The 7,271-nt window shown below is 34.3% G+C and overlaps 1 non-coding gene across 1 annotated transcript; it reads right to left on the bottom strand.

Moving 5' to 3' along the window:
• Positions 1 to 5,967: 5,967 nt before the first annotated feature.
• LOC113247626 (U6 spliceosomal RNA) lies at positions 5,968 to 6,074 on the bottom strand. Its single transcript, XR_003313320.1, has one exon. It is a non-coding gene; the product is annotated as a U6 spliceosomal RNA (small nuclear RNA).
• Between the last annotated feature and the right edge of the window lie 1,197 nt (positions 6,075 to 7,271).

The following is a 7,271-nucleotide window of genomic DNA, read 5'->3' as shown; positions in this document are numbered from 1 at the left end:
TAATTGAAAGTAATCATTTAAAAAAAAGTTCAGAAAGACTTTAAATGTAGATACGTAGAAAAATAAATAAATGTTTACGACTAGCAAAAAGACTATAGTTTGTAATTATTATTTCCCACTGAAAGGGACAAGGGTTACTTAAAGAATTGCCTGATCCAGATCTGGGAAAGAAAATATCAATTTCGATCTTAGAACACCTTGTTATAACAGAAAGCAATGAAGCTATTAAAGACTACTGTGGCCATGTCAAAAAGACTCAGGGAACAACTGAGGAGGTCCAATATTGGCCAAAGATGGGAAAATTGAGCACAAAAACAATAACTGCAATGGACATATCAAATAGTTAAAATCTATCAGTTCATAATATTTAAACAAGAATTCATAGGCCATGTAAGAAGGATTCTAGGCAACAAACACATTATACTGAAAGCTGTTAAATAAAAGAATCAAGCATGTATTCCAGAATGTAAATTGTACATCAGATAACCAAATAGTTAATACATTTTTTTTAAAGATTTTATTCATTTATTTGACAGAGATAGAGACAGCCAGCGAGAGAGGGAACACAAGCAGGGGGAGCGGGAGAGGAAGAAGCAGGCTCATAGCGGAGGAGCCTGACGTGGAGCTCGATCCCGTAACGCCGGGATCACGCCCTGAGCCGAAGGCAGGCGCTTAACCACTGTGCCACCCAGGCGCCCCAACCAAATAGTTAATACATTTTTAAAGAAATATTCCATTTAATAAATGAAGAAGGAATAATAGATTTAATATATCACCACTTTGCAAGCCTTAATGCAGTAATGACTATGCAGGGATCATCTGTGGTCATTGAGTCACTAGATAAAAAACATGGAAACTATAAAAAGGAAGGATCATATCTTTCATGATATCTTAGCCACTCCTTTCCCATCATCATGCCTTGGAATTTATTACTAACAATTGCAGCCCCTTCATAATTTCAATTTTATGCATTTCTCTGACCACCTCTTCTTATCTTTTCATCTTACCATTCTGCTGAAACAGTTCTTGTTAAAGTCACCATTGACTTCCACATTCATAAGCACAATGGTCAATCTCCATTCTTCATTATGGCTTATCAACAGTATTTGCTACAGTTGATCACTCTCTCCTTTATTTGTTATTTCTTTCATTATATTATATTGAAGTTCCTCATATTTCTCTGGTTGCTATTTTACAAGTCCTCTATCTAATTGACCTCTTAATTTTGTGCCCAAGGACTCAGACTTTCGCAGTCTTCTCTTTTCTGTCTATACTCATTCCTTTAGTGGTTTCAGGTCTTTTATAGCTTTTTTTTTTTAAAGATTTTATTTACTTATTTGAGAGAGTGAGAGAGAGAACACAAGTGGGGGGAAGGGGCAAAGGGAGAGGGAGAAGCAGGGTCCCTACTGAGCAGGGAACCCGATGTGGGGCTCAATCCCAGGATCCTGAGATCGTTACCCAAGCTAAAGGCAGATGCTTAACCAACTGAGCCACCCAGGCATTCCCCTTTTATAGCTTTAAATACACTTTTTGCCAAGAACTTTCAAATTCATATCACCAGCTCAAATTGCTCTCTTAAACTCCAGACTCACATATAGAACTACCTATCCAATGAAAATTTCATAACTATCTCAAACTTAGCATGTCCAAAATGAACTCTTGAATCTTCCCCCCAAACCTGTCACATATAAATTAATGCATTAATCCTTCAAATTGGTCAAGTTGAAAATCTTGGAATCATCTTCGAAATTACTCTTGAATTTCTCCTCTCATTCCTTATGCAAATTCTTTTTTTTTTAATAAATTCTTCACAAAAAGAAATCCATAATCCAATGATCTCTCACCACTTATACTACACCACTGATCCAAGCACTATCATCTCCTGCCAGGGTTATAGCAACCCTTGCCCATTGCAATTTATTAGTCCAATATTAATCAAAATAAAAGTTGGAGCCCATACAATGGCCTAAAAGATCTTACTCATTCTTGTATATTCTTACCTTTCTGGCCCGCTCTACTCCTCTTTCCCTCATTTATGCTGCTCCAGCCGTGTTAGTCTCTTTCTTTTTCCTTGAACACAACTTAGGGCCTTTGAACTGTCTAGTTCCCTCAGCCAGGAATGGTATTCCCCCAGTTATCTCAAGGTTAATGCCCTTCTTCAAGTTTTGTTTAAAAGTCACTTTCTCAATGAGGCCTACTGATATCCCCTCCAACTTCCAATCTCTGTACTCTAATTTTTTCTTATAATACTTATTAACTTCAGACATACTCTATAATTTAGTTAGCGCACTGTTTCTTGTTTGTCTTCCTTTATTGAAGAAACTCAACAAAAGCAGGGATTTTGTTTTGTTTTCCAAAGTACTCCAATATTCAGTAAATGCTTGTTGAATGAATGGATAAATAAATCAGTGAATCAATGAACACATAAATGAATAAGAACTTGTATTCATCAAAAAACATCATAATAAGTGAAAAGACTCATCACAAAATATGAGAAGATATTTACAACCCATGTAATTAAGGAAGGCTTAACATCATAAATCTATGACTAGATAAGAAAAAGATAAACATCCTAATAGAAAAATTGGCAATAATAATAATAACAACAACAACAACAGGCCTTTTCTACAGAGGAAATGTGAATGATCATAAACAAAAAGTTGTTTAGCCTCATTAGTGATCAAGGAAACATAAGTTAAAGACATAATAAGATATTACACATTTACCAATTAGTAAAAAGTAAAGTTTGTTGGCAAGTTTGTAGAGCAATAAGAACACTTATACACTGCAGTAGAGAATATAAATTGGTTACTTAAAATACTTTGGAAAATTATTTGGCATTACCTGATAGACTGAAAATATACATACCTATGATTCAACTAGGAATATCCTAGACATAATTCTCTACACATGCTCTAGGAGACATAGCAGAATTTTCATAGCTTCATCGTATAGAATAGCTTCACTACCCAAAGACTGGATAAATATCAATATTTATACCATGAAATATTTTACAGCAATGGAATGACTGAACTGTGGCTTTATGCATTAACATGCACAATAACATGCAGAATAAAAAGAAGTGATATGAAAAGTTAACTAATATTTTTACAAAATATACAAACAAAATTAAACAATTACTTAAAGATAGTTACATAATGCATTATTTTTAAAAAACATGAAAATGATTTTAAAAATTAGGGTAGTAATTATTCAGTTAAAGAGCAGGTGACATAACTGGAATTAAATACACAAGTAGCCTCAAATTATATTGGTGATGTTCTCCTTCCAGAGGTCGGGGGTGGTAGTAAGTGATGAAGAGTTCTCCCACACCAACAACAAACAATTCTTTGGACACCAGCTGGGTATCCTACAATTTAATTCAATCCTGACGCTATCTATCTGGTGATAACACCAGATTCCACAGGTTAAGGGCTCAGTTCTACGAGACAGCCCTCCCCCACTTCAGATGCCAACTGAAAACCCAGGTTGTTATCTGTGTTTCTGACCAATTGGCTACAGATTGGAGGTTCCCACAACCTTCTCCTTGGGTTGGATTAATCTGCTAAAATGGCTCCTAGAGTTCAGAGAAACATTTATTTTAAAAATACACTTATGCCCATTTACCAGTACCCATTTTCCATAATTACCAACACTTTGTCAACCTTTTTCATTTATAATCATATCTTCTTTCTTTTCCACAGCCATGCCTTAGATTATGTTAAAGCAAATCTTGGACTAATTGAATTTTATCTCTCCTTACTCAGTCTTGATTAAATGTGAATAATAGACCACAAGTTTGCCCAGAAAGGAAATCATCTCCTTAGAGCTAATAGTACTTTGTTAATTCAGGTACTGTGCTGAAATTTGCTTTACTTTCTGTTGAGAAAACTGTCTGATACAGAATATTTAAGACCCAGTGATCTAAACAAAAAGAAACTTTAGTTGAGGCAAATGTTTGGAGTAAGATTAAATTCAAGCATGTTTATCATAGATTATAGATATTTGCTGTTGTGTTTTACTGATAGTCAAAATAAAAAATGATTCCCTTGATATCAAATTGTGTTTATACAAAGCCTATATTTACCCATCTGGTATGTAACCCTTTAACCCCAAGGCTTGTGCTATTATCAAAAATTTGTAAATATGTTTAGCGAATTGCATGACTCATAAGGCATATTTATTGTAGAAAGCACTGTTAGTTTATAAAATGTGCTGGTTATTTACTTCGTCAATTATCTATTTTTTTCTCTCCTTTTCTGGAAAGAAAAAAAACATAATTCAATGGACTGTGAGTCAAATAATGTTGACTCTGGCTATTTCTAATTCAACCAAAATGCAAACTTTGTTTTTTTTCCCCATTAGAGATGACCTTTAAATACATTTGGTTTGATAATAATTGCTTTTGTATAAGAAACAAGATCCTTCTTGTTCTGGACCCTCTCACTGTTACAACTTCACCCCTACCATATGCCTTCATGCATCCTTCATTCAAGTTTAGGGCTTCCATTATGGTCTCCCCGGTCTCTAGGCCCAATGTCATCCTTCATTCCCAATCATGTAACTTGGCATATTGCATTCTTTATCTTTCACCCTTCTGTCTTCATTTACTAATCCCTGACTCAAAGCACATTCCTCCCACATTTAATTTTCCTTGTTTCTCAAATCTAACGAGTCTGTTATGGACTGAATGTTTGTGTCCCCCCCAAAACATATATGTTAAAACTTAGTCCCCAGTGGAATGATTTGGTGATGGGGATTTGAGGAAGTCATTAGGTCAAGAGGGCAAAGCCTCCATGAATGGGATTACTTTCCTTCTAAAGGAGACCGCAGAGAGCTCCCTTTTCTTTCTGTCATATGAGGACACAGTGAGAAGACAGCTATCTATGAACCAAGAAGTGGGACCACCTCACCAGATACCAAATCTACTGATAGCTTGATCTTGGATTTCCCAGACTCTAGATCTGTGAGAAATAAATTTCTGTTGTTTATAAGCCACTCAATCTATGGTAATTTGTTGTAGTGGTCCAAATGATTAAGACAAAGTCTATTCACATAACCAGAATTTCACACATGTGATCTTTCTGATTAGAAAGCCTAAAAAAGTCCTATTCATTTCTGAAGACCCTCCTCAAATCATACACCTTTCATGAAGCCTTCCTACTCCTTTATCAGACAAAATAAGTTGTTTCTTTCTTTGAGTTCCCATTGCACTTTGTACAAGCTTTTATTAACAGTGTAATTGTTTGCTTAATTATGGCTCTCCAAGTGCCATGGGAACAATGCTGTCTTTAAATCCAAACAAGCCGAACCCCTGCCTTGGTCCCACACCTCCATAGGACTCTTCTCCTTAGTGTGCCTGCTTGGAAATTCTTTAAATCCCTCTCCAGTGTCTGGGACCAGCAGAGTGGGAGTGCTCTTAGAGCCCAAAGTTCTGAGTCCTGATCTGAAACTATGTGGGCTGGGTCCCACTTCTCCCATTTGGAAGGTTTTCTGGTTTCTATCCCCTAACATGACATTGAACAAATATCCTAAGAACCTCACTTTCCAATCTTGACTCTGCTGTTAATTTGTTCTATGATGACTTTAAATAAATTAACATGAACTTCAATCTCTTTATCCTGAAATTAGAGGCTTAAACCCCAGATAATATTTGAGATATATTTTAGATATAGGAATTCATCTACTAGTCATCTAATAGATCAAAAACTTAATTGTAAAAAATGAGCACTCAACCATATCTTGTATCAATAAAACTAAGAGCTGGAAAATGAAATGTGTGCCATAATATTTAAATTAATAGAACAAATATACATGGTATATTGTGTTTTGGGGAATATATTTTCAATAATACATTTCCTAGGATTGCTCCCCTTGATTATCTAAAGTATATTCTTAATGATTTATTATTAACCATTTGGAGAATTTAATTTCACTTTAAGATTAATAAATTAGGGTGTACTTTTTTAAAATATGGACTGCTTCACAAGTTTGCGTGTCATCCTTGCGCAGGGGCCATACTAATCTTCTCTGTATCATTCCCATTTTAGTATATGTGCTCCTAAAGCAAGCACAGGGCATGCATTTTTAATAATCATATATATTTTCCTTTTATAAGGACTCTAATATCTAGTATTTAAAATCAATGTTCACAGATATTAAATAAGTAAGAAAAATAGGACTTAATCCTGAAATTTATTATGACAGAAAAACAGCTACAGTGTTAACACATAGATTAAAAAAATGTTGATGGAATTGATTATAAGATAATGTAAAACAATTCAGATTTCCAACACTAAACATGATGTTTTATTTAATTTATTTTAACAATCTTTCAATTAGTGCTTGTAATTTCTATATGTGTTCAGTAATTTCAAAGAAAATCAGCATCATAAAGAAAACAAAAAAAGTGGAATAAATTAAAAAGGTACAAGAACAAAGGAACTAAAAAGTAAACATGAGAAAAAGGAGCAGTATGGAGAGCTACCATGCAATCCCTATGTGTATTCTGTGCAATGTACGAATATGTTCATTCTTCATACACTGAAGCTAAGATGGCAAAATCAAAGCATGATAATGTTTTCTTAAAAGGTGCTTGATAAAGTAATTGTATTGAAGATCAAGCAGTATCATTTAAATCTAGTATTTAATATGATTGTATTGTTTATATGTATATAATTCAAGTTATATTAAAGTTAATTTTAAAGTTTTTGTGTAATAAGGAAAGAAAACCTGTAGCTCTGAGAAAATAAAATTGGTCTCTGGCTAGGAGTTAATAAATGATTGCAAGTGAATTAGCAAAATTTCCTCTTTGCCCTCTGAGCAGGTTGCCCAACTCGGAGAACACTTTACCTTCACCAGTGTGTTTCTCTTACCTCTTAAAGCTTTGTTAACATTCACTCTGGCCTTTATTATGCATTGGTGGTAGTTCAAGACTATATGAACAATTGTAAAAACAATGAGGACTGCTCAGCTCTAAAGGAGCTGAAATATTTTAAGGTTTTTACATTCCGCACAGGGTTGAGAGATCTCAATGCTTAAGTTTCATTAGCTTCACAGAGGAATCTTTGCTTCTGCTTGGTTGTTAGAAAATGTGTCTCCTCTAACTAATTATGCAACTAGAGCAGTGGCTATTCTCTATTCTCAGGAACTTTTATCTTTAACAACTAAGAGTTCTACTCTGTCAACTCATTTGGATATTGTCTTTCAAAATCAGGTCACCATTTTGAATATATATACATATATATTCAAAATTAAAGGTTATATTATAC

The sequence above is a fragment of the Ursus arctos genome, unplaced genomic scaffold (genome assembly GCF_023065955.2).
Source record: "Ursus arctos isolate Adak ecotype North America unplaced genomic scaffold, UrsArc2.0 scaffold_8, whole genome shotgun sequence".
Classification (NCBI taxonomy): domain Eukaryota; kingdom Metazoa; phylum Chordata; class Mammalia; order Carnivora; family Ursidae; genus Ursus; species Ursus arctos.
This window is presented reverse-complemented; position numbering and strand designations above follow the sequence as displayed.